We start from the raw sequence: 26,810 nt of genomic DNA, 5'->3' as shown, positions 1-26,810 counted from the left end.
ATTTTACAGTGAGGCTCTCTTTTGTCTGACGTCTAAGGGAATGAGGCACTCTCCGGGAAACTCCATGTTTGACAAGGATGCTATCTCAAGTTTCCCCACAATCTAAAATCAGAGGAATTGAAATCGGGGGCAACGAGACGCCCGACATAGTGGAATTCCCGTCCGTCCCGCGACATACTGGAGAAAATGGGCTGGTGCGCCTTGAAGCAAGAGTCACATTTCCAGCCGTTGTTGGAATGTTCCACTGACAAGTCCACATTTAAATTAATTTCACAAAGTTATCAAAACACAAACTGCTTCCATTACAACGTATGAGCTGTATTATTCACGTTGTGAATACAGATTATAGTAATATCACTAACACTAACAGTTCTTTATTGCATGTTATACCCATGGACAATAAAAAGGGAATGGGTACACACTTGTTTACTGCATTCTGTAGATCGTAATAGGCTATAGCTTGCACTAGAAGAGTTTAGAGCAGCGAATCTGAAGGTGAATATTTTAGACTGGATGTCTACTCGACATTTTTGTCTCCTTTTCTCCTCCATCTCGCAAAATATGCGTTAACTTTAACACCCTACGAAATACAGCGATCATTTGACCGATATTTCCACCACAAAAAATACCGTGTGGAGATGACAATATGTTCCCGTAAAAAAAATGCGATTCCGTACGATGTCATGTACATCTACATCTACATACATACTCCGCAATCCACCATTCGGTGCGTGGCGGAGGGTACCTCGTACCACAACTAGCATCTTCTCTCTCTGGTCCACTCCCAAACAGAACGAGGGAAAAATGACTATCTATAGGCCTCTGTACGAGCCCTAATCTCTCTTATCTTATCTTTGTGGTCTTTCCGCGAAATGTAAGTTGGCGGCAGTAAAATTCTACCGCAGTCAGCCTCAAATGCTGGTTCTCTAAATTTCCTCAGTAGCGATTCACGAAAGGATCGCTTCCTTTCCTCTAGGGACACCCACCCGAATTTCTGAAGCATTTCCGCAACACTCGAGTGATGATCAAACCTACCAGTAACACACCAGTAACAAATCTAGCAGCCCGCTTCCGAATTGCTTCTGAGTCCTCCCTCAACCCGACCTGATAGAGATCCTAACCGCTCGAGCAGTACTCAAGAATAGGTCGTATTAGTGTTTTATAAGCGGTCTCCTTCACAGATGAGCCATTTCTTCCCAAAATTCTACCAATGAACCGAAGACGACTATCCGCCTTCCCCACAACTGCCATTACATGCTTGTCCCACTTCATATCGCTCTGAAATGTTACGCCCAAATATTTAATCGACGTGACTGTGTCAAGCGCTACACTACTAAAAGAATATTCAAACGTTACAGGATTTCTTTTCCTATTCATGTGCTTTAATTTACATTTATCTATATTTAGAGTTAGCTGCCATTATATACACGTATCACAAATCCTGTCCAAGTCATCTTGAATCCTCCTACAGTCACTCAACGACGACACCTTCTTGTACACCACAGCATCATCAACAAACAGCCGCACATTGCTATTCACCCTATCCAAAAGATCACTTATGTAGACAGAAAACAACAGCGGACCTACCACATTTCCCTGGCGCACTCCAGATGATACCCTAACCTCCGATGAACACTCACCATCGAGGACACCGTATTGAGTTCTATTACTTAAGAAGTCTTCGAGCCACTCACATACTTTGGAACTAATTCCATATGCTCGTACCTTAGTTAGGAGTCTGCATTGGGGGACCGAGTCAAACGCTTTCCGGAAGTCAAGGAGTACGGCATCCGTCTGATACCCTTCATCCATAGTTCGCAAGATATCATGTGAAACAAGGGCGAGCTGCGTTTCGCAGGAGCGATGCTTTCTAAAGCCGTGCTGATGCATGGACAGCAACTTCTCTGCCGGCCGAAGTGACCGAGCGGTTCTAGGCGCTACAGTCTGGAACCGCGCGACCACTACGGTCGCAGGTTCGAATCCTGCTTCGGGCATGGGTGTGTGTGACGTCCTTAGGTTAGTTAGGTTTAAGTAGTTCTAAGTTCTAGGGGACTCATGACCTCAGAAGTTAAGTCCCACAGTGCTCAGAGCCATTTGAACCAGCAACTTCTCTGTCTCAAGGAAATTCATTATATTCGAACTGAGAATATGTTCGAGAATCCTGCTACAAACCGATGTTAAGGATATTGGTCTGTGATTTTAAGGATCCGTCCTTCTACCCTTCTTATATACAGGTGTCACCTCCACTTTCTTCCAGTCGCTCGGGACTTTACGTTGGGCAAGAGATTCGCGATAAATGCAAGCTAAGTAAGGAGCCAATGCAGTTGATTACTCTCTGTAAAACCGAATTGGAATCCCATCAGGACCTGGCAAATTATTTATTTTCTACCCATTCAGCTGCATCACAACCCCAGGGTCCGCCCCAGTAGCTGAGTGGTCAGCGTGACGGATTGCCGTCCTCCGGGCCCGGGTTCGATTCCCGGCTGGGTCGGAGATTTTCTCCGCTCAGGGACTGGGTGTTGTGTTGTGTTCATCATCATTTCATCCCCATCCGGCGTGCAGGTCGCCCAATGTGGCGCCGAATGTAATAAGACCTGCGCCGAGGCGGCCGGACCTGCCCCGCGAGGGGCCTCCCGGCCAATGACGCCAAACGCTCATTTCCATTTCCACAACCCCAGGGATGTCTATTACTATGTCCTCGATATGGGAATCTGTACGAGACTCAAACGATCTGTACGATCCTCCTGCGTGAAAGATTTCTCAAATGCTAAATTTAAAATTTCAGCTTTCGTGTTGCTGTCTTCCGTTGCCAGGCCAGACTGAACAGTGAGTGACTGGATGGAAGCCTTCGACCCGCTTACTGATTTTACGTAAGAGCAGAATTTTCTTGGGTGTTCAGGAAGATCTTTTGCTAAGGTATGGCGGTGGTAGTGGTTGAAAGCTTCGCGCATTGCTCTTTATAACAGCACGAATCTCTACTAATTTTTACCTGTCCTCATACTCCCGATCTTTCTTGTACCGCGAGTGCAACTGCCTTTGCTTCCTGAGCATTCTCCGAATTGTGCTGTTAAACCGCGTTGGGTTTTCTCCGTCCGTAACACACTTTTTCGGCACATACTTGTCCAATGCGTGATTTACAATCTGTTTAAAATTTTCCCATAATTCTTCCACGTCCATCGTACCGGAGGCAAATGAAGTCGATCGATTCATTTACTAAGTGAGATGCTAACAACTGCTTATCTGCTCTTTCTAGTACGAATACTCTCCTAGCCTCCTTGACCTACCTTTTAACTTTCGTAACCATAGTCGTAATGACAACAACATGATCACTAATCCATGTCTCAATGTCTCAACACTGACACCGTCGATGAGGTCTGGTCTGCTCGTGGCTACCAGATCTAAAATATTTCCATTACGCGTTGGCTGTCGATTTAGCTGCTCAAGACAGTTTTCGGATAATTTGTTCAAAAGTAATTCACACGACGACTTGTCTGTACCACCTGTACTGAATCCATAGACATCCCAGTCTATACTAGGTAGGTTGACTAATATAGCATGATCCGGGTACTTCTGCGATACAGAATGTAGAGTCCCTTTGAATGAATCTAGAACTGTCACGGTGGAACCTGGTGGCCGGTAATAACACCCCACAATTAACTTTATTTCCCCTAGCCTTGTTAAACGTGTCCAGATAAATTTACAATCACACTCTACTGCAATGAAGACACCACCTCCTACAGTGTATAATCTGTCTTTCCCATACACGTTCCAACTCTCACTAAATATTTCAGAACTTCCTATCTCAGGGTTCAGCCAGGTATGAGTCCCGAGAATAATTTGCGCGCCACACGCTTCCTGGAGGGCAGTAAATTCAGGAACTTTATTCCGAACACTCTGAAAATTTACTGCTAATATCTTGACAGCTGAAGTGTCTATACACTGAGCGCGTCCTGATTTCCCTGCCTGCACGTCGACTGGTGAGAGCTCATCAGGACACCTCGCACTACTGCCTAGCCTATAAAACCCGCATGTGCACGCCACAAGTACTCTGCTACCCGAGTAGCCGCTTCCTTTTGGTAGTGCACCTCTGACCTATCTAGGGCGTCCTACAATTCCCCACCCAATAGCTAAATTCTAGAAATCTGCAGCCAAGACCGTCACAGAATCCACGAAGCCTCTGGTTGAGACCCTCCACTCGGCTTCAAACCAAAGGACCCCGATCCACACTGGGAGCGTTGCTACAAATAGAGAGCTCTGCTTGCACCCCGCGTGCGAGGCCAGCGGTCTACACCAAATCCACCAGCCGTCTGTACGAACTGAGGATCGCCTCAGAACCCAAGCGACAGGCATCATTGGTGCCGACGTGAGCAACTACTTGCAGACGACTGCACCCCGTACGCTCGATAGACGCAGACAAGGCCGCCTCCACATCTTGGATGAGGGCCCCCGTCAGACAAACCGAGTGCACGTTGGATTTCTTTCCAGTCCTGTACGCCATTTCCCTAAGGGGCTCCATCACCCGCCTAACGTTGGAGCTCCCGATAACCAGCAAGCCTTTGCCCCCGTGTGCCTGCTCGGGCCCTGCTGAAGGAGCGGCCACCTGCCCACTGACAGGATGAACGGGCGAGGTCAGCCGGCCAGTCTCCACATTGGTCCTCCGCCTCGAGCGACGCGATGTCACACCTAAGAGTAAAGAAAATACATAACAAATCAAAAATATCACGTCGGTAATATTTCTGAAAGAGAGAACATACTATGGGATTATCTCGTTAATGTGTGTAAACATGCAAAAACGTTGTCCGGTCGCTGCTGGATTAATTAGGATACAGTTTACAACAACTGACCAGATGAGAAGGCTGGAAAAAGAAAGAAGTCCCAGCGACCAGATTTAGCCACAATCGTGTTCGTGTTATAATTGCATGTCAAGTGGACTGGTTTCACATCTCTTACTCCTGATTTCGGCCTCATTTCGCAACACGTGACGTGACAATAGTAAATACAGCTTATCAAAACTTACTCTGGTAGTTTAGGCACAAAGTTCTTCTATCTTGACAGTTCTAGTCAGCTAACTTACGACAGAGATCCAGTTCGTTCGAGCTACGAATATGTCCGTCTAGTATGTGCTATAAAAGTTTTCCTATTACTTTCGTGTGAGCCCGCATCTCGTGGTCGTGCGGTAGCGTTCTCGCTTCCCACGCCCGGGTTCCCGGGTTCGATTCCCGGCGGGGTCAGGGATTTTCTCTGCCTCGTGATGGCTGGGTGTTGTGTGCTGTCCTTAGGTTAGTTAGGTTTAAGTAGTTCTAAGTTCTAGGGGACTTATGACCACAGCAGTTGAGTCCCATAGTGCTCAGAGCCATTTTTTTTTTTTTTCGTGTGACATCTTCCTATGTTCCTTCAAGCTATTTTCCAGACAGTGAAAGCAACATCGTATTTCGTTAATATTCTATAGTATGATGGCTCATTTATTACTGAGATTAACGGGAATAATTTCATCATACGTTAGAAATATGAAAAGAAACAGACTGCAATTCTACAATTTTGAAACAGAATTAGTAACACAATACCTCCTTGTAATATCTCCCCGCTATATCCAGAAGTTTTCAGTCGGACAATAATACGAGTATTTTACACCAGTCAATACTAAAAGTCTTTACAGAGTGGAATTAGAATGTGGGAGGAGCAATATGTTGAAACATAAGTGAAGCAAAGGTTAAGGTATAGTTGAAAATTTCAGCATCAATAATATGCTAATAATTTTGACATATCGTTTAAAAAATCATCTTTTATTACGTGTGACAAGAGTCACTATTCATGAAGTATTTGCCTTTATAACTAAGATGGGAAACTGTGAAAAATTATGGTCTTCAATGGTCTTACACCATACCTTGAAATGGTTAGAAAACGAAAGGTGACACAGAGAATCACTCAGCATACATTAAACGCTTCACAGATGTGTTCCACTAATCTACTTCGTGAGCCTGTATTCATACCATCAACATATTGCAGGTAATATGGGCTGGTTTCTGTAAAGAAGAAAACAGTAACCAGCCAGTACAGATAATGCTATTTATTTACACAAATATTGCGGTTACCGGTTTCGAGTCGACGGGTACATCTTCAGACGACCGTTCCTGTCTATATACACATTTCAAAAAATTTAAATGAGTTTTTGGCTCTTTACTCTCCCTTGATGTGTAAGATTCTTGGAATGGTGATGCCCTACAGCAGAAACGAATTATTTCAAAGCAAGCCTAGCCGTTTCGAAAACCGTTTTTTACTGTAGGGCACAACCATCCCAACAAACTTTCACCACAAGGGAGAATAAAAAGCTAACTCAAACCCTCAAACAACTGTGTACACACATTAAAAATATTTTCATCCTCTCTGTTCCGAGTGTTTCAGAACCTGTGGAGAAAACTGAAATAGAGATCAACATAAACATCAGTTCCTCCTTTTTTATTGCTCATGAAAACCACACTTAGCATGTTGTACCACCACACAGAGAGTCCTTCAGAGGTGGTCGTCCAGGTTGCTGTACACACCGGTACCTCTGATACCCACAAGCACGTCCTCTTGCATTGATGCATGCCTGTACGCGTCATGGCATACTATCCACAAGTTCATCAAGGCACTGCTGGTCCAGATTGTCCCACTCCTCAACGGCGATTCGGCGTAGATCCCTCAGAGTGGCTGGTGGGTCACGTCGTTCATAAAAAGCTCTTTTCAATCTATCCCAGGCATGTTCGGTATGGTTCATGTCTGGAGTACATGCTGGCCACTCTAGTCGAGCGATGTCGTTGTCCTGAAGGAGGTCATGCACAAGATGTGAAGACGAATGCCTCGACAATATGGTTGCACTCTCGGTCGTAGGATGGCCTTCACGTATCGTACATCCGTTACGGTGCCTTCCATGACGACCAGCGGCGTACGTCGGCCCCTCATAATCCCACCCCCAAAACCAGGGAACCTCCACCTTGCTGCTCTCGCTGGACAGTGTGTCTAAGGCGTTCAGCCTCACCGGGTTGCCTCCAAACACGTTCCTGACGATTGGCTGGTTTAAGTTATACGCGACACTCACCGGTGAAGATAACTTGATGCCAATCCTGAGCGGTCCATTCGGAATGATATTCGGCCCATCCGTACCGCGATGCATAGTGCTGTGGTTGCAGAGATAGACCTCGCCACGGACTTCGGGAGTGAAGTTGCGCATGATACAGCCTATTGCGCACAGTTTGAGTCCTGTGGCTGCACGAAAAGCATTATTCAATATGGTGCCGTTGCTGTGAGTATTCCTCCGAGCTATAATCCTTAGGTAGCGGTCATCCACTGCAGTTATAGCCCTTGGGCGACCTGAGCTGTGAGCTGTGAGTATTCCTCCGAGCTATAATCCTTAGGCAGCGGTCATCCACTGCAGTTATAGCCCTTGGGCGACCTGAGCGAGGAATGTCATCGGCACTTCGTGTCTCTCTGTATCCTCTCCATATCAGAACAACATCGCTTTGGTTCACTCCGAGACGCCTGGACCCTTCCCTTTTTGACAGTTCTTCCTGTCACAAAGTAACAATGCGGACACAATCGAACCAAGTATTGACCGCCTAGGCGAGGTTGAACTACAAACAACGCTAGCCGTATACCTCCTTCCTGGTGGTATGACTGGAACTGATCGGCTGTCGGACGCCCTCCGTGCAAAAGGCCGTGCTCATGCATGGTTGTTAACATCTTTGGGTGGTTTAGTGACATCTCTGAACAGTGAAAGGGACGCTGTCTGTGATACAATATCCACAGTCAACGTCTGTCTTCAGAAGTTGTGGTAACCGGGGTGATGATAAACTTTTTTTTTTAAATGTGTGTACATCGACGTAAACCGTCGTCTGAAGATGAACCGCTAACATCGGTATTTCCGTAAGTAAATAGAATTATTGAAAGTCGGCAGTATTATAGATAGAGGCCGGGTCCCTCTTTTCTTCTTAAAGAGAATCAAGCTGTATTTTGTACACAGCCACGGTCTCAGCCTGCCAGATTTCGACAAAGTATTTTATTTCATGTAACATAAAACGCATCAAAGGTAAATGAATGGAAATCAGGATGCACATACTCTGTATAGCCACTGGGAAGCAAACATAAACCTGTGGAAACTATCAAATGACTAGATGAATTTCTTCCATTGCTTCATAGTTCAGGTTTTATGGCTTTACCACCTCGCTTCCCAGAAATGGGCATTGGCTTCAACGATGTATGGTTTTGGAATTACAGCTCTCACTGCAATTCCCAGCTTCTGGAAGCCTTCCTATTGTTTTTGTGCTGACAGTGTTCCCGCCGGCCGTTGGTGGGCGAGTGGTTCTAGGCGCTTCAGTCTGGAACCGCGCGACCGCTACGGTCGCAGGTTGGAATCCTGCCTCGAGCATGGATGTGTGTGATGTCCTTAGATTGGTTAGGTTTCAGTAGTTCTAAGTTCTAGGGGACTGATGACCTCAGATGTTAAGTCCCGTAGTATTCAGAGCCATTTGAACCATTTGAACAGTGTTCCTAAGAAAGATATTCAGTTCTGCAGTGAATTTCATAGCAGTTGTCGTCCTATTTGTCATCACAGTCGACTTCAGTCACCGTCTGTCACCATAGCTCAACTCATACTTTCGTCCGCGTCGTGATTAACGGATGATGCTTTGCCACTTTCCCTGTATGCGATATAAAGATCAGTATGGTGCCTCTTAAACCACCAAGCACTTGTTCTATCTTCGTTATTGAAGCACCCGCAATACGAACACCAACAGTTTACCCGAGTTCGAAGTCACCTAGCTCACAACTACAAAGAACATTTTTTCTCACCGTGAAAACCGCTTGCAAAATATTGAGGACATTGAACAAATGACATCTTTAGTCACATACAAAAGAGCAATCTGCAGACTAGGCTAGTATCTACCTTTATGTTCAAGCATGCATTTCTCGCGGTGTTTGCATATTTTTGTTTAGTCCCTGTATAACAGACTAACCGCAACTATGACAAACATAGGGTAAAGGTTACTCCGTGACGTACTTCATTTCGTGGTAAGAGACGTATTCGTTATCTTTAAGTAAGGTAGGTCTTCTACGCACACTTCGAAGAGTTCTCAAAATATGGCAAGGCAATCTTCACATGGGAGAGGCATTCTGGACAGAAATAAACGCTGTATGCGGAACAGTTAGTTACTTGTTTTTTGTGTGAAGGGAACTACGTCGTTAGCTGTGCTAATCCTGTAATATAGTTTCCTTAAGGTACGTTCAAGTCGTTGTCTTCCAACTAAGTTACTGATGGAACATGCTTACGATTTTAGTCATTATAGTTAGATATAAAAGCCTTATTACTGATTCGCTTACGGAAGGGGCAGCAAATCTTAAATTTTGTGCCCATTTCAAAAACTATGGTGCATCTCAAAGCACTTGTTCGAAGAAGTAGAAGCTAAAAATGCTTTATGTGGATAACAGAAGTCAATCCTATTCAACCTGCAACTTTCGTAGAGCACGTCATAAAGTTTTGGAAGAAAGATGCTCGATATACAAAGCTGCTTAACATTTGTCCAATCAATAGAGTAATCTAAGAGACTTTGTCCGTCGCAGTGATGGAGATAAGGACAATGTTACCACTGGGAAAATGGGTACACCGTCTGCGCTTAAGAGTGAACTGGTAGCAAATCTCATTACGAAAATGCAGGAAACAACATCAACGGGATAATACATTAACCGGATAACCCCCTAATCACTGTAACACACTGAAATGAGTGTCTAAGCGAAAACATCCGCGTCAGTTGTAATGAGAGCTACAGTTGTGGAAATAATGATTGTGCTTGTATTCAGTTTCTTCTTTTTTTTCTAGGATGGCCCAATGATTCTAAGATCACCTCATACTAAGGTATTTATATGTAATATTTGTGCAATGCTCAAAATAAACGAGAAATTCGTTAAGCAAACTTTAACACTGCAAAAGAAAATCATTACGGAATTAAGAACATTTTCTGGAGTGTAAGTAGACAATGTCACACAGCGAGATACGCTATTACAAAATCAGGCAGCACACCTCTTTGTTTACTACATTTTATAACTTCTGTAGGTTTTTTAAAGTCGATTTTACTACTTTTCGACCGTGACTCTTTCATGAAGTATGTAAAGGTGTTTTAAATTACCGCTATGTGTCACACACTTCGTTATCTATTGTAGTATTTATTTATTTTGCTACATGTTCCGAGGAAATACCTCATCTTCAAGCTAAATGGCATTACAAAAACAGTTTCACGATAACTAAGTTTCCTCTTCTTCCACACGATAACCAGAGCATTTATGAAAAGACTGTGTAACATCATTATAATCTTATCGTGTGATGGTTTTTGTAATCCCATTTAGTTTGAAGATGAGGTAGTCTCTCGAAACGTGTATGAAAATAAATAAATAATACAACAGTCAACAAAGTTTGTAACTGGTAGCCGTAATTTAAAAAACCTTCCAGGATTTCTTTTCGTAAGTGTTTTTTGTCGTGATTTAGTGGAGCAGTATATTGGTTCCTTACATGTAAAATCTTTAGTTTGTAAACTGAATAATTGTTTTTTTCCTAGTATCACGTTAATTACCAATGAAATTAAAATAATGCAACACTATACTTTTTCAGAACGTATCTATCCCCTCCTGGGCTACAAGTAAGAGCATGTTTTTCTGTGGAGCAATTGCTTTGAAACAAGATACATGTAACTTTACATTACTGGTATATAACTTAAAAAATTTTTGTGCTCTGCATAGCAAATGTTTGTATTTGATTAGAAAAAAAACAGAACTTTCGCATTAGTCATAAGTGTCTTTAAATTAGTCCAGGATGATTTCTAGCAAACGCAGCTATGAAGGGGCTTTTTCAGGCAATCTCCGTGATTGGTCAATATACACTTCAGTGTAAAATGTTAATGGAATGTGAGCACCAATATATACAAGTTAGTCAAGTGTGTCAGTTTGTTAATTCCATTTGTCATGGTAACTCGTATGTAAATGTTGATAGCGAGTTGTGTAGAGCATCATTCATTTTCCTAACTTTTCGGAGAGTAGTGTAAATTTATTTTCATATTTAACTACTATTCAGAACATAAAAGTCATCTTGTGTCTTTTCTTTTAATGTCGTCACAGGCTCTGTAACTTGTGGAAAGTACATTTATGTCAGCATAATTGTTAGACATCCTCTGAATAGACAGCTTGCTATAGCGTTCCTCAGCCTTTCAGTATTCGCAACCTAGTCCGTAGTCATTCTTTCCATCGCGCCCTTCCTTCGTCTCTTTCCTCGTAAGATGTACATAAGGATATTCAATAAGTAAATCTTTCCCTGAACTCGTGTTCGTTTCATTCAGAATTCGCAATACGCCATAACATTCCGCTCTCTTTTGGCTGTAAAACCATGTTTTTCAACATGATCTCCGTTCAGTGCGGCAGCCTCACGCCACCTTAGGGGAGGGCTTGTACGTCCACACGTTAGAGTCTACTGGTCGATGTCGTAGCCAACTTATTGTTCTATCAATAACATCCTACAACTACTTACTGCTTCCCCATAGAGTGGATCCTTCATTGAGTCAAAAAGACGGAAGTCAAAAGGTACGAGATCCAGGCTGTAGGGTGGATGAAGGAAAACAGTCCAACGAACGTTTTCGAGATCCTCTACGGTGCACAGACTTGCTTGAGGTCTTGCGCTGTCGTGGAGATGGAGAAATTCGCTAGCGATTTTGTGGCGAAGCTGAAGGCGTTTCTTGAGTTCCCTGACGATAGCACAATACACTTGACCGTTCCACCAAGAAGGAAGACATCTAACAGAATAATCCTTTCCGAATCCAGAAGACGGTCGTCCTGACTTTGCCGGCAGAGGGTGCGGCTTTGTACTTCTTATTGTGAGGAAAACTGGTGTGCCGCCCCTCCATGGATTGCCGTTTTATTACCGGTTTAAAGTAATGAACCCATGTTTCATCGGTTATGACAAATTTCGACAAGAAAATGTCACGATTAGTCTCACAACGAGCAAGAAATTCCGCACAGATGGTCCTTAGTTGGTCATTATGGTTTTCAGTTGGACGAGGAGAAATTCAGCGGATACACAACTTCGAGTACCCCAGTGCTGGACAGTGGGTTAGGACTACCAACGGAGGTGTCCAGCTGTGCAGTGAGGCGTTTGACTATGATCTGTCGACCACGTTGAATAAGAGGGTCCGCACATTCCGACAATGGAGGAGTTAAAGCTGCGTACAACCACTCAGCATGCAAGAGATTCGACAGTTAGGCGCGTCCGTGTGGCTTCCCCAACGACTTACCGTGCTTTTGATCTCTGCTAAGGCTCAAATGGTTCAAATGAGTCTGAGGACTATGCGACTTAACTTCTGAGGTCATAAGTCGCCTAGAACTTAGACCTAATTAAACGTAAATAACCTAAGGACATCACACACATCCATGCCCGAGGCAGGATTGGAACCTGCGACCGTAGTAGTCGCCCGGCCCCAGACTGTAGCGCCTAGAACCGCACGGCCACCCCGGCCGGCTCCCTGCTAAGTCTCTGTAGACATTTTTCAAGTGATTATGAATATTTTTGATACTCTGGTTGTCTGCCAAAAGAAACTTAAAAACAGCTATCTGCTTGGAACGCACCTCCTTCAGAGACTCCATTTTGGATATGTACAGCGATGCTACCTATTAGAACTTCATAAAACTACAGAGTCCTAAACGAAATCGTACTACGGTGTCATCCAACAAATTCCTCATTTTTTCAACCGAAATTGGCCGAAATCTATAGTAGTTACATTATTTATTGGGCGCCCATCGTATATACTCTACTGGCCATTAAAATTGCTACACCAAGAAGAAATGCAGATGATAAACAGGTATTCATTGGACAAATATATTATACTAAACTGACATGTGATTACAGTTTCACGCAATTTGGGTGGATAGATCCTGAGAAATCAGTAACCAGAACAACCACCTCTGGCGGTAATAACGGCCTTGATATGCCTGGGCGTTGAGTCAAACAGAGCTTGGATGGCGTGTACAGGTACACGATACCACAGTTCATCAAGAGTGGTGAGTGGCGTCTTGAGACGTTCCAGTTGTTCGGCCACCATTGACCAGACGTTTTCAATTGGTGAGAGATCTGGAGAATGTGCTGGAGAGGGCAGCAGTTGAACATTTTCTGTATCCAGGAAGGTCCGTACAGGACCTGCAACATGCAGTCGTGCATTATCCTGCTGAAATGTAGGGTTTCGCAGGGATCGAATGAAGGGTACAGCCACGGGTCGAAACACATCTGAAATGTAACGTCCACTGTTCAAAGTGCCGTCAGTGCGAACGAGAGGTGACCGAGACGTGTAACCAATGGCACCCCATACCATCACGCCAGGCGATAAGCTAGTGTGGCGATGACGAAGACAAGCTTCCAATGTGCGTTCACCGCGATGTCGCCAAACACGGATGCGACCATCATGATGCTGTAAACAGAATCTGGATTCATTCGAAAAAAATGACGTTTTGCCATTCGTGCACCTAGGTTCGTCGTTGAGTACACCATCGCAGGCGCTCCTGTCTGTGATGCAGCGTCGAGGGTAACCGCAGCCATGGTCTCCGAGCTAATAGTCCATGCTGCAGGAAATCGTCGTCGAACTGTTCGTGCATATGGTTGTTAGCTTGCAAACGTCCCCATCTGTTGATTCATCGATCGAGACGTGGCTGCACGATCCGTTACAGCCATGCGGATAAGATGCCTGTCATCTCGGCTGCTAGTGATACGAGGTCGTTGGGATCCAGCACGGCGTTCCGTATTACCCTCCTGAACCCACCGATTCCATATTCTTCTAACAGTCAGTGGATCTCGACCAACGTGAGCACCAATGACGCGATACGATAAACCGCTGTCACAATAGGCTACAATCCGACCTTTATCAAAGTCGGAAACGTGATGGTACGCGTTTCTCCTCCTTACACGAGGCATCACAACAACGTTTCACCAAGCAACGCCGGTCAACGCTGTTCGTGTATGAGAAATCGGACTGAAACATTCCTCATGACAGAACGTTGCAGGTGTCTCCGCCAGAGCCAACCTTGTGTGAATGCTCTGAAAAGCTAATCATTTGCATATCACAGCATCTTCTTCCTGTCGGTTAAATTTCGCGTCTGTAGCACGTAATCTTCGTTGCGTAGCAAATTTAATGGCCAGTAGTGTATATATATATGTGGTGTACAGGCATACGTGCGGATAATTTCGTATGTGGTACTTTCATATTTACACACATCAAGGTGTTGCTTGATTGTCTCTGCATCGAACAGCCTTCTCGCACATCATAAATTTACGACTCGATGTTGTCTCTATGGTTGTAACTGCACCATTAAGTGGACTACACCTCTCCGTGCAGACTACCCATTTTGCGTCCACGTCTCCACACTTCAACAGCTGACCTACTGCCCAGGGAACAAAAAGCGCTAATGACCCCTTCATGCTACATGTATTTGGAGGCGCCAATCAAACTACAAACATACTACTCCTAATATCTATAACTGTAAATTAGGTAAATATAGATGTAATGTAGCTCAGAACATCGTCCTAAGTCAGAAACACAAATATCTCCATTTGTACTCTATACAACCTGTTAAAACCGAAGAGCTTCAGGAACTGGAACACCTGGCTAATATCGTATAGGGCCCCACGAGAACGCAGAAGTGCCGCATCACGGCGTATAACTGACTCGACTAATGTCTGAATTAGTGCTGGAGAGAACTCACAACATAAATCCTGGCGCGCTGTACATAAATCCGTAAGACTACGAGGAGGTGGAGATATTTTATGGATAAGACGATGCACGCCATCCAAGAAATGCTCAATAATGTTCACGGTTCGCTAGTTCGGTGGCCAGCGGAAGTGTTTCCATTCACAAGAGTGTTCCTGGAGCCACTCTGTAGCAATTCTGGACGTGTGGGTGTGGCATTGTCCTGCTGGATTTGCCCAAGTCTGTGTGAATGCACAATGGACATGAATGGATGCAGGTGATCACAAAGAATGCTTACGTACTTGTCACCTTTCAGTGTCATATCTAGACTCATCAGGGGTCCCATATCTCTCCAACTGCACATGACCTGCACCATTACAAAGCCACCACTAACTTGAACAGTTTCCTGCTGATATGCAGGGTCCAGAGATTCATGGGTTGTTTCCATACGCGTACACTTCCATCCCCTCAATACGATTTGAAATGAGAATCGTCCGACCAAGTAACACGTTTCTAGTCATCATCAGTCCAATGTCGGGTTTGACGCGCCCGGGGGAAACGAAAAGCTTTGTGTCGTGCAGTAATCAACGGTACACGAGTGGGCCTTCGGCTCCGAAAGTCCATATCGATGATGTTTCATACAATATTTCGCACACTGACTCATGTTGATGGACCAGCAGTGAATTCAGCAGATATTTGCGGAAGGATTGCACTTCTGTCACGCTGAACGGTCCTATTCAGTCGTCGATGGTCCCATTTTTGCAGGATCTTTATCCGGCAGCAACTGTGATGGAAATCTCTTACTGTACCCAATTGCTAATATTCACAATACATTCCTGAAATGGCCGGCCGAAGTGGCCGTGCGGTTAAAGGCGCTGCAGTCTGGAACCGCAAGACTGCTACGGTCGCAGGTTCGAATCCTGCCTCGGGCATGGATGTTTGTGATGTCCTTAGGTTAGTTAGGTTTAACTAGTTCTAAGTTCTAGGGGACTAATGACCTCAGTAGTTGAGTCCCATAGTGCTTAGAGCCATTTGAACCACTCCTGAAATGGTTGCAAGGAAAATCCGAAGTTCATCGCTACTTCGGATGTGATGTGTCCGATCGCTCGTGAGCCGATTATAACACCACGTTCGGACTCACTTAAATTTTGATAACCTGCCATTCTAGCAACAACAACCGACCTAACAATCTTGCCAAACATTTGTCTTGTATTCTGCCTGTTTACATATGTCTGTATTTGAATATGCATGCCTGTATCAGTTTTTTTGGCGCTTCTGTGTATATATACAATTTTGTGTATTATGACGCTGACACTGCAAAGATAGAGAGAATAAGTATGTTTACTGCTATTTCGGAAAAACGACCCGCTACATTCACAAAACGATGATCAATGGGCCTCTATAGCTCTCTTCCTTATAGATAACCGGTGAAAGCACTCCCGAAAGTCTCTTACGAAGATGTCTTAATAGACTTCATGGCAGGTCATGACATCAAAAGAACTTTAATAAAAAATGGATCGCTGGAATTGGGTAGGGATGGACTGATGAATTTTCTGCACTGAAAACAAGAGCATTTTGTATTCTATTACCATGTTCAACAGCGTGTGGTTGCGAAGCCGGCTTTTCTGTGTTTATTGCTGGTCTCAGCTACAAGTGAAGAAAAACTGTCTACTTCTAATATTAAACACTTCTTCTGAAATCCTTGCTCTACGTGATAGGACCTAGGGAGCCACAAATAATTACAATTCTTGTTTTCATTTTACTGTTGAAACTTTTATTAGCAAATGCCTTGTGTAGTACTAAGGAAGTGCAGGTTATAAGTGCACTGTGATCTCCCAGCCAAAAAATGTCATACCATCATATTACTTTTTTATAGGAGCAAATGGGAATTAAAATTTTTTCTTATGTCAGATTTTATTTAGCTTTTTCTGTCTGTAGCTCAAGCAGTTTTTAATCCATATATATGTTAGTCTTCACTGATCTCACACTCCTCATTTAGTGTCATCACGCCCCTTTAGGTAGTCGTGCCGCAAAGTTAGATAATCGTTGGCGTAATGTATAAACATAACTTAACAGTATAATGTGTGTGTGTACACTAACGAATGGGAAGAAATGCTGCTGAATCAAATCCACTGTGAAGTTTGCTATTCCACATTTTATTCATAGGAAGACATATTTTATAGGTTATATACCAGTTATTTATCATTATTATATCTCCAATGCTACATCACATACCAACGTAAGTACAAAATGTCCTGTATCATTTCCTCCCGGAATCTTAAATTCCAGGAGAGTTTAATAATCTAGGGTTAATTTGTAAAATGTGTGGATAATCATCATGCCTAAACGTTATGTGTGTAGCGTTAATGCCCTCGATTACACTCATGCACTCGTGTACTAGCTCTTCTTTCTACGCTCGCACAGTCCACTTGTACCCGACAAGACTCAAGTGACTTGTCTACGATTAAAAACGGACAGGGCGGAGACTGGTGAGCCGATTCTCCGAACATACGGAAACGGTGATTTCGGAGCTGCTGTCACAGAATCGTTGGCGAGTTTACAGCGACTTTATGGAGGTCATTTCTGATCTCCATTGTGAATGAAAAACTCCCTTGTTTTTTTTTTTTTTTTTTTTCCTAGTTGCTACAAGGTGGCAATGAATTGTTGTAGAATGCCACACAAAATCTTTCAAAAATATTCATCCGATTTCACAGGAATGAAAACAGAAATTCTAGTAAAATGTTACTTTACACGGGTACATCGAAACCAAAAGCTGTAAGTGTCTGACTTCATTGTTGGCCATGTCTCGCTAGAGCCAAACGTGCGCGAAACTGAGATACCGATAACACAATAACACCACTATTGTAATATCAGCAACAACAGCAGTACGAGAGAACCGCACGCTGCTGACCAGCCACCGTATCATCCTTTGGTGTCATTCGCACGTTATATGGGAGGGCATGGCGTCAGCATATCGTTTCACACGCGCTGATCACCCAGCTGCAGCGGTGGTTAATAACGATGAAAATAAAAACAGTGATAATATCAATTATTATTATTATTACTCTTTCTTTCTTTTCTCAGACGTTATGTCTGGTCAAAAATGGAATGTGACACGGACCTTGATCAAGTGTGACTTCCTTTTAACTGTACGGTATATGTTATATTGCATTTAGGAACTTTCGGGTGATTGAACATGTATCAATAATTACGGATTTCTGTGGTTGTATATATAAGTTTGGATGTAGCTGTATTGCATTGATGTACTGGTGGATATTGTGTGGTATGACTCCTGTAGTTGATAGTATAATTGGTATCCAGAATGAGATTTTCACTCTGCAGCGGAGTGTGCGCTGATATGAAACTTCCTGGCAGATTAAAACTGTGTGCCCGACCGAGACTCGAACTCGGGACCTTTGCCTATCGCGGGCAAGTGCTCTACCAACTGAGCCACCGAAGCACGACTCACGTCCGGTACTCACAGCTTTACTTCTGCCAGTACCTCGTCTCCTACCTTCCAAACTTTACAGAAGCTCTCCTGCTAAACTTGCAGAACTAGCAGTCCTGAAAGAAAGGATATTGCGGAGACATGGCTTAGCCACAGCCTGGGGGATGTTTCCAGAATGAGATTTTCACTCTGCAGCGGAGTGTGCGCTGATATGAAACTTCCTGCCAGATTAAAACTGTGTGCCGGACCGAGACTCGAACTCGGGACCTTTGCCTTCCGTGGGCAAGTGCTCCACCAACTGAGCCACCGAAGCACGACTCACGTCCGGTACTCACAGCTTTACTTCTGCCAGTACCTCGTCTCCTACCTTCCAAACTTTACAGAAGCTCACCTGCGAAACTTGCAGAACTAGCACTCTTGAAAGTGCTGTAGGGTATATGTTATATTGCATTTCGGAACTTTCGGATGATTGAACATGTATCAATAATTACGGATTTCTGTAGTTGTATATGTAAGTTTGGATGTAGCTGTATTGCATTGATGTACTGGTGGATATTGTGTGGTATGACTCCTGTAGTTGATAGTATAATTGGTATCCAGAATGAGATTTTCACTCTGCAGCGGAGTGTGCGCTGATATGAAACTTCCTGGAAGATTAAAACTGTGTGCCCGACCGAGACTCGAACTCGGGACCTTTGCCTATCGCGGGCAAGTGCTCTACCAACTGAGCCACCGAAGCACGACTCACGTCCGGTACTCACAGCTTTACTTCTGCCAGTACCTCGTCTCCTACCTTCCAAACTTTACAGAAGCTCTCCTGCGAATCTTGCAGAACCAGCAGTCCTGAAAGAAAGGATATTGCGGAGACATGGCTTAGCCACAGCCTGGGGGATGTTTCCAGAATGAGATTTTCACTCTGCAGCGGAGTGTGCGCTGATATGAAACTTCCTGGCAGATTAAAACTGTGTGCCCGACCGAGACTCGAACTCGGGACCTTTTATAATTGGTATAATGTCAACTTTATCCTGATGCCACATGTCCTTGACTTCCTCAGCCAGTTGGATGTATTTTTCAATTTTTTCTCCGGTACTCTTTTGTATATTTGTTGTATTGGGTATGGATATTTCGATTAGTTGTTTTAATTTCTTCTTTTTATTGGTGGGTATGATGTCAGGTTTGTTATGTGGTGTTGTTTTATCTGTTATAATGGTTCTGTTCCAGTATAATTTGTATTCATCATTCTCCAGTACATTTTGTGGTGCATACTTGTATGTGGGAACGTGTTGTTTTATAAGTTTATGCTGTAAGGGAAGCTGTTGATGTATTATTTTTGCTACATTGTCATGTCTTCTTGGGTATTCTGTATTTGCTAGTATTGTACATCCGCTTGTGATGTGATCTACTGTTTCTATTTGTTGGTTGCAAAGTCTACATTTATCTGTTGTGGTATTGGGATCTTTGATAATATGCTTGCTGTAATATCTGGTGTTTATTGTTTGATCCTGTATTGAAATCATGAATCCTTCCATCTCACTGTATATATTGCCTTTTATTACCCATGTGTTGGATGTGTCTTGATCGATGTGTGGCTGTGTTACATGATGCAGGTGCTTGCCATGTAGTGTTTTCTTTTTACAATTTACTTTCTTCGTATCTGTTGATGTTATGTGATCTAGAGGGTTGTAGAAGTGGTTATGAAATTGCAGTGGTGTAGCCGATGTATTTATATGAGTGATTGGTTTGTGTATTTTGCTAGTTTCTGCTCGTTCTAGAAAGAAATTTCTTAAATTGTCTACCTGTCCATAATGTAGGTTTTTTATGTCGATAAATACTCTTCCTCCTTCCTTTCTGCTTAATGTGAATCTTTCTGTTGCTGAATGTATGTGATGCATTCTGTATTTGTGGCATTGTGATCGTGTAAGTGTATTGAGTGCTTCTAGGTCTGTGTTACTCCATTTCACTACTCCAAATGAGTAGGTCAATATTGGTATAGCATTAGTATTTATAGCTTTTGTCTTGTTTCTTGCTGTCAATTCTGTTTCAGTATTTTTGTTAGTCTTTGTCTATATTTTTCTTTTAGTTCTTCTTTAGTATTTGTATTATCTATTCCTATTTTTTTCTGTATCCTACATATTTATAGGCATCTGTTTTTTCCATCGCTTCTATGCAGTCGCTGTGGTTATCCAATATGTAACCTTCTTTTTTAGTTTGTTTTCCCTTGACTATGCTATTTTTATTTCATTTGTCTGTTCCAAAAGCCATATTTATATCATTGCTGAATACTTCTGTTATCGTTAGTAATTGGTTGAGACGTTGATTTGTTGCTGCCAGTAGTTTTAGATCATCCATGTATAGCAGATGTGTGATTTTGTGTGGGTATGTTCCAGTAATATTGTATCCATAATCTGTATTATTTAGCATGTTGGATAATGTGTTCAGAGCAAGGCAGAACCAGAAAGGACTTGATGAGTCTCCTTGGTAGATTCCACGCTTAATCTGTATTGGCTGTGATGTGATATTATTTGAATTTGTTTGTATATTAAGTGTGGTTTTCCAATTTTTCATTACTATGTTTAGGAACTGTATCAATTTAGGATCTACTTTGTATATTTCCAAAATTTGTAGTAACCGTGACAGGGGTACACTATCAAAAACTTTTCGGTAATCAATGTATGCATAGTGTAGCGAACTTTGTTTAGTTTTACCTTGATATGTCACCTCTGCATCTATTATCAGTTGCTCTTTACATCCTCGTGCTCCTTTGAAACAGCCTTTTTGTTCTTCATTTATAATTTTGTTCTGTGTTGTATGTGTTATTAATTTCTGTGTAATGACTGAAGTTAATATTTTGTATATTGTTGGTAGGCATGTTATGGGGTGATATTTAGCTGGGTTTGCTGTGTCTGCTTGATCTTCAGGTTTCAGATAAGTTATTCCATGTGTAAGTTTGTCAGGGAATCTCTATGGGTCAGCAATGTAACTGTTAAATAATTTAGTTAGATGTGAATGTGTTGAGGTGAACTTCTTTAGCCAGAAATTTGGTATTTTATCTTTTCCAGGGGCTTTCCAATTGTGAGTAGAATTAATTGCTTGTGTGACTTCATGTTGCAACATTATCACTTCAGGCATCCACGGTATCATCTTGTATGTGTCTGTTTCTGCTTGTATCCACCGTGCATGTCCGTTATGTTGCACTGGGTTTGACCATATGTTGCTCCATAAGTGTTCCGTGTCTGTTATGCTTGGTGAATTGTCTATTTTAATGTGTGTGTTATCTATTGTCTGGTAAAATTTCTTTTGGTTTGTGTTGAATGTTTGGTTTTGTTTCCTTCTATTTTCACTTTTTTTGTGTCTTCTAAGTCGTTTGGCCAATGCTTGTAATTTCTCCTTCTTTTCATCTTATTGATCTATCGCTTCTTGTTGTGAGATTTTACCTAACCTTTTTCGTTTTTTTCTGACATTTCATTTCTTATAAATCGTGTTAGCTGTCCGATGTCTTTTCTGAGTTTTTCTATTCTGATCTGTAGCCTGTGTTGCCATGCTGGTTTTGTGGGTTTCTTCTGTGTGTTGGTTGGTTCTGATCTCTGCCTAATGTGTATATTTAGTGTAGTGAGTGCTCCTATATAAACCAGTAGCTGTAACTCTTCCATTGTTGTGTTTTCATTTATTTTGTTGTGTGTGATTGTGTTGATAGTTTTTATTGTTGTTTCGACTTGTGGGTTATTTGGCGGTCTATGCAAGAACGGTCTAATGATTGTATTTGTGTCTTTGTATTCTATATATGTCAGCTGAAAATTCTCTTCTATATCTAACCTGTGTGTCACTTCGTGTTCTATTTGTGCTTGTTCTGGTGGCTGTCTTAAGATTTCGTTTTCCTCTTATTGTTTAATTGATGCGTGTTGGTCTTTTTTTGTTTGCTCTGGGATGTTTGAGTCAATTACTATATTTTCTTCTTCTTCTGATTGCAAATTATTTTGTTCCAGTATTTGTTGTACTTGTTGTTTGATGTTTTCAAATTCTGACTGGGGTATCCTGTTATTTTTAATTATTACACAGATCTGATCAGCTAGTCATTGTTCTGTTAAAAATTTTAATTCTGGGTATCTGGTAATAAATGTTGTGTATACTTGTGATCTGTATCCTGTTGTGTTGGTTCCTAGGTTTATTGCTTGGTAATAACAGAACATGAGGTGTCGATTAACTTCATCTGACCATCTCATCCTCTGTCTTTGTTTTCCTTCTAGGGTGGTTGCAGGAAGCATATCCTGCAAAACACCTCTATTTGGACTTAAATCATTTTCCAGTTGGCTAGCAGTGTCGTTACCATTGTGGGCGGGCATAGGGTTCAAGCATCCTCCCCAACCATGACGGCGCTTGTCCAAGGCTTCTTTAGTTCTGTCCTGAACCAAGTAATCACACTAAAAGGGGGGTTAGCCCTATTAGTGGTTTGTTCTTTTCATCGCCTTTTACGACTGGCAGAACATACCGGAGGCCTGTTCTTTTCCCGGGCCTGCACGTGGAATTATTATTATTATTATTATTATTGTTATTATTATTAGCCAGAAACGCACTAGTAGTACCTGTAGATTGATTGGTAATAGTTCTCAGTACTATTACATTGACCTTAAATGCATTGCTATCACATGTCAAATAATTTTCTTATAATTTTTGGCATTTTAATATTGCTAAGAAAGTAATAAACAAAAACTGTTTGTGTAAAACTCTGGTCCGACGTCAGATATGGTCTGACTGACCTGAAATGATCGACATAAATAAATAAATTACAAAACCAATACGGCTTTTTGTTTCATATTTTATTTATTTATGTCTATCAATTAAATCTCAGCGACAATAACTGAGTCGATTCAAACTGCATTACAGTCACGATTTGTGTTATGCATTTTCTACGCCGGGTTTTATTCGTAGCGTCCGGCAAATAACTGCACATTTCTGAAATCTAACTGCTAATATAAAAAAATGCTCCAACATTGTATCTTCGTGTTCTTCGCGTTGTCTTGTAATACCAGATGACTCATTGGAAAATAGAAAAGTTTTAGTCCTAAGCGTAAGTTAAAACCACCCCAATTTTTTTGTCTTGATTCAAGGTGAAATAATAGTATTGCGAAAACGGATTAATCCCTATGAAATATTGTGTACCATGCGTTTCTGCGCCCACCTGGGCTTTCTTCAGATTTTCGTAGATTATCAAAGTGATTTCTAAAGCGACGCCAAGATGGTGGCAGTTCTGCTGCATCATTATCAAACTAGTGTAAGTTTTATCCATGCCAATATCTGTCATGAAAACCAAAGCCATGAGACGCAACAGAAGTCGATGAAATGGCTCTGAGCACTATGGGACTTAACTCAGTCATCAGTCCCCTAGATCTTAGAACTACTTAAACCTAACTAACCTAAGGACGTCACACACATCCAAGCCAGGGCAGGATTCAAACTTGCGACCGTACCAGTCGCACGGTTATGGACTGAAGCGCCTAGAACCGCTCAGCCACCGTGGCCGGCTATCGATAAATTCGGTACTGCATTAGCCAAATATTGAAGCGCGAGTCATTAGTAAAATCAGTTTTCGTAGATGACGTAGACGCCTATCGTAGATAATCTAGACATTCCTGAACAAAGTTGGTATTGTTTTCTCACTACCAACTGAATGAAGTGAAAAGATTCTAAACAATATTCAAAATTTGGCTTACCATATGGTGCAACGTGGTAATGCCTAATGATAAACCTTCTTTAAGCAGTAGGATGGGGAGTGGAGTGTTGGGGCTGATGACCGCTGTGTTTAGCTTGTGTGGCGATGTTTTGCCTACTTGAGCAATGTCTACTCAAGATCTATTACTCTAAAAGAATTTACACCGCCGTCTTAACACTCCCTTATTAGACTGGTGTATTCAACCTTGCAACTCTTGCGATTTATTCTCGGTCTGGCTATATCATGCCCTGTTATTCTTCGCCATGAAGCTTTCTTTTCGTGTAGATTTCTAAACGTGATGTAGGTATAAAATAAAACACTGCTTCTCTACATAAAAAAGAGTGGATTGGTTTCAGTTAACTCCGCACATTGTCACAAACATTCAAAAATAGTTACACTTTACATGGGAAATTACTAATCCCAGAACCAATCAACATTGCTGTCTCAGAGGCATCTCATTAACATGTTTTAGAGCAGCAGAAAACAACACTCGCTTATATACATAATATACTTCTTCCATAGTGTCGGAGATGTTCCATGGCACCAGAGCTCCTTTATTCCTCCTCTCCACATGGAGATTACAAATGCTCTGCAGCAGACCGATTTCGCCCCTGTACGTGGCCAGATGTTTACAAACTAATAGCGGTCATGAACACCGTTACTCTGAGCTCTACATTTGACATAAGTAGCACATGCCCTTCTGTGAACAGCATGGATTATTACAAATCCATACACTAAGAGAAAAGATATCATAATCATACAATTAACAATCGGTATGTACAAACATACACATCCTCTAATTAGAATTTTCATTAACTCTGTTATTTTATATTCATTAACTTCTCTACTTGGGCTGTTTCCTATTTGTTGATTTCTATTTAAAAAAGGAAAGTGTTAAAGAAAATTCTTTTTATTACTATATTTGAAAAGAAATTTTGTGTTAAATTATTAATCAACATCATATATGAGAATAATGTTCTGTTGGTCTCTGTTTTTTATTTTGAGTCACAACACTCGCACTTTTACTCTTAGGTGTTTTAGAAGCTTCTTGGTTAAGTGACTTCTTGTTTAAACAGTGTCTCCAGATTTAGAAATAAATCTAAGTATTTGAAATCGAAACCTACCACTTTTTGTCAGCACCTCATCTTTATTGAGATAAATATGTTTTTTTCTCAACAAAATACAATAGTTGTAGAAGTGACTTTCCGTAACGGAGTGAAAGATACAAATTTCGAAGTTAGTTCTGTAGTAACGAAAATATAACAGAAACCTTTATTAGTTCGTGGAATGGGACCAAATTGATCAACAGCTGCCATATGTCTTAAAATCGTGGGTACAATGGGGTACAGAGGGGCAATGCGAGCTTTTTGACAAATTTTGCAAGTCGCCGAGACTCGTCAAATACGCTTTTCCATGTCTGTGAAGTAACAGTTTTGCTGTAGTATCAAAAAGTATTCGCGAGCACCATAATGGGCGTAATTCAAGTGTGTATACCAGATTAATTTATTGACAAGTTCTTCAGGTATGCTGGGGGTACAATTCTCGCTGTCAGGGCGAACGCAGTCAAACAGAATATTATTGTGCACGGTGTAATGATTTCTGATTGTTGTCTGGCCTGTGTCACGCCACAGAAGTTTGATCTCTTTGCTGACGTCGTCTTTGTTCTGCTCTCCGGCGATAACTTTTAACGATGCTGAAATAACATTTTCAAAAGTTACGTGTTTAATGTAGAGAAGGCTGAAATTACTTTGACAGAAATTAGTGACTTTCTCGGGCCGGTTACTGCACAGTGAGCGAGAAAGCGCATCTGCTACAGTATTCAGGGTTCCAGGGGTGTGTGCAATCGTAAAATCAAATTCCTGCAAGTAAAGTTTCCAACTACTGAGTCGGCCATGTGTGAAGTTAGCTGACAAAGAAACTGAACAGCTCTGAGATCTGTGTATATTGTTACGTGTGTGCCACACAGAAAGTGACAAAACTTAGTGAATGCCCAAGCAACACATAAGCTTCGAGTTCGGTAATAGAATAATTTCCTTCAGCTGATGTGCGGATGCGACAAACAAACGTGATGTTCTTCTTAATAGTTGTATCATTTTCGTCTATTTCCTGAAGTACATGGACACCAAGAGCAGTCTTGGAACTGTCTGTAGCAATCGAAACATTCTTTGTCGGATCAGGATGTGATAGAAGTGGAGCGTTAAGTAAACCCTTTTTCAGAGTGAGAAACTCGGAGTGTGCTTGTTCATCCTACGACCAGATTGTATTTTTACCAGTAATATGACACAATTAAGGGTATCTAATGCAGAGTTGTGTATGAAACGGCAAATAAAAAAAAATGATCAAAGTTAGGAAGCTGCGAAGTTGCTTTTTGGTAGACGGAACTGTAATGTCATGGATTCTTGTAGTTTGTCAGGATCGGGCGTAATGCCTTCAGCCAAAATTACGTGACCTAGAAATTAAATGGAAGTCTTGTGAAAATAAAATTTACTGGATGGAAACGAACAATGGGTTCATTGAAAGCGAAGTGAAGACTGCTGGGGCTGATTGTGATGAAAGTTGCCGTTGCCAAAATTACGCTTAAATTGTTGATTATTCCCTTAATGCTTGTGGTGATAATTTCTTTGCTGTTGATCGTTTCGATGTGACTGTGACCATTAGTTTCTATGGGAGAAGCTATTCCCTTGCGGTTGTGTAAAATTACTGGACTGAGCTGTACTGGCAAAGCTGGGCAGTGGCACATTGACCTTCAGTTGTGCTTGTCGACCACATTGTTGTTGGATAATTCCGGTCTGCTGCGACTGCGGCAAGAATTGCGGCTGGAAAATGTGATTGTTGCCGTCGAAATTCTGGTATAGTTGTTGCTGCTGAATATACTGGTTGTCAAATTGTTGTCTCTTATTAAAATGTTCAT

The sequence above is a fragment of the Schistocerca cancellata genome, chromosome 1 (assembly GCF_023864275.1).
Source record: "Schistocerca cancellata isolate TAMUIC-IGC-003103 chromosome 1, iqSchCanc2.1, whole genome shotgun sequence".
Classification (NCBI taxonomy): Eukaryota; Metazoa; Arthropoda; class Insecta; order Orthoptera; family Acrididae; genus Schistocerca; species Schistocerca cancellata.
Note: the sequence above shows the minus strand (reverse complement) of the source record.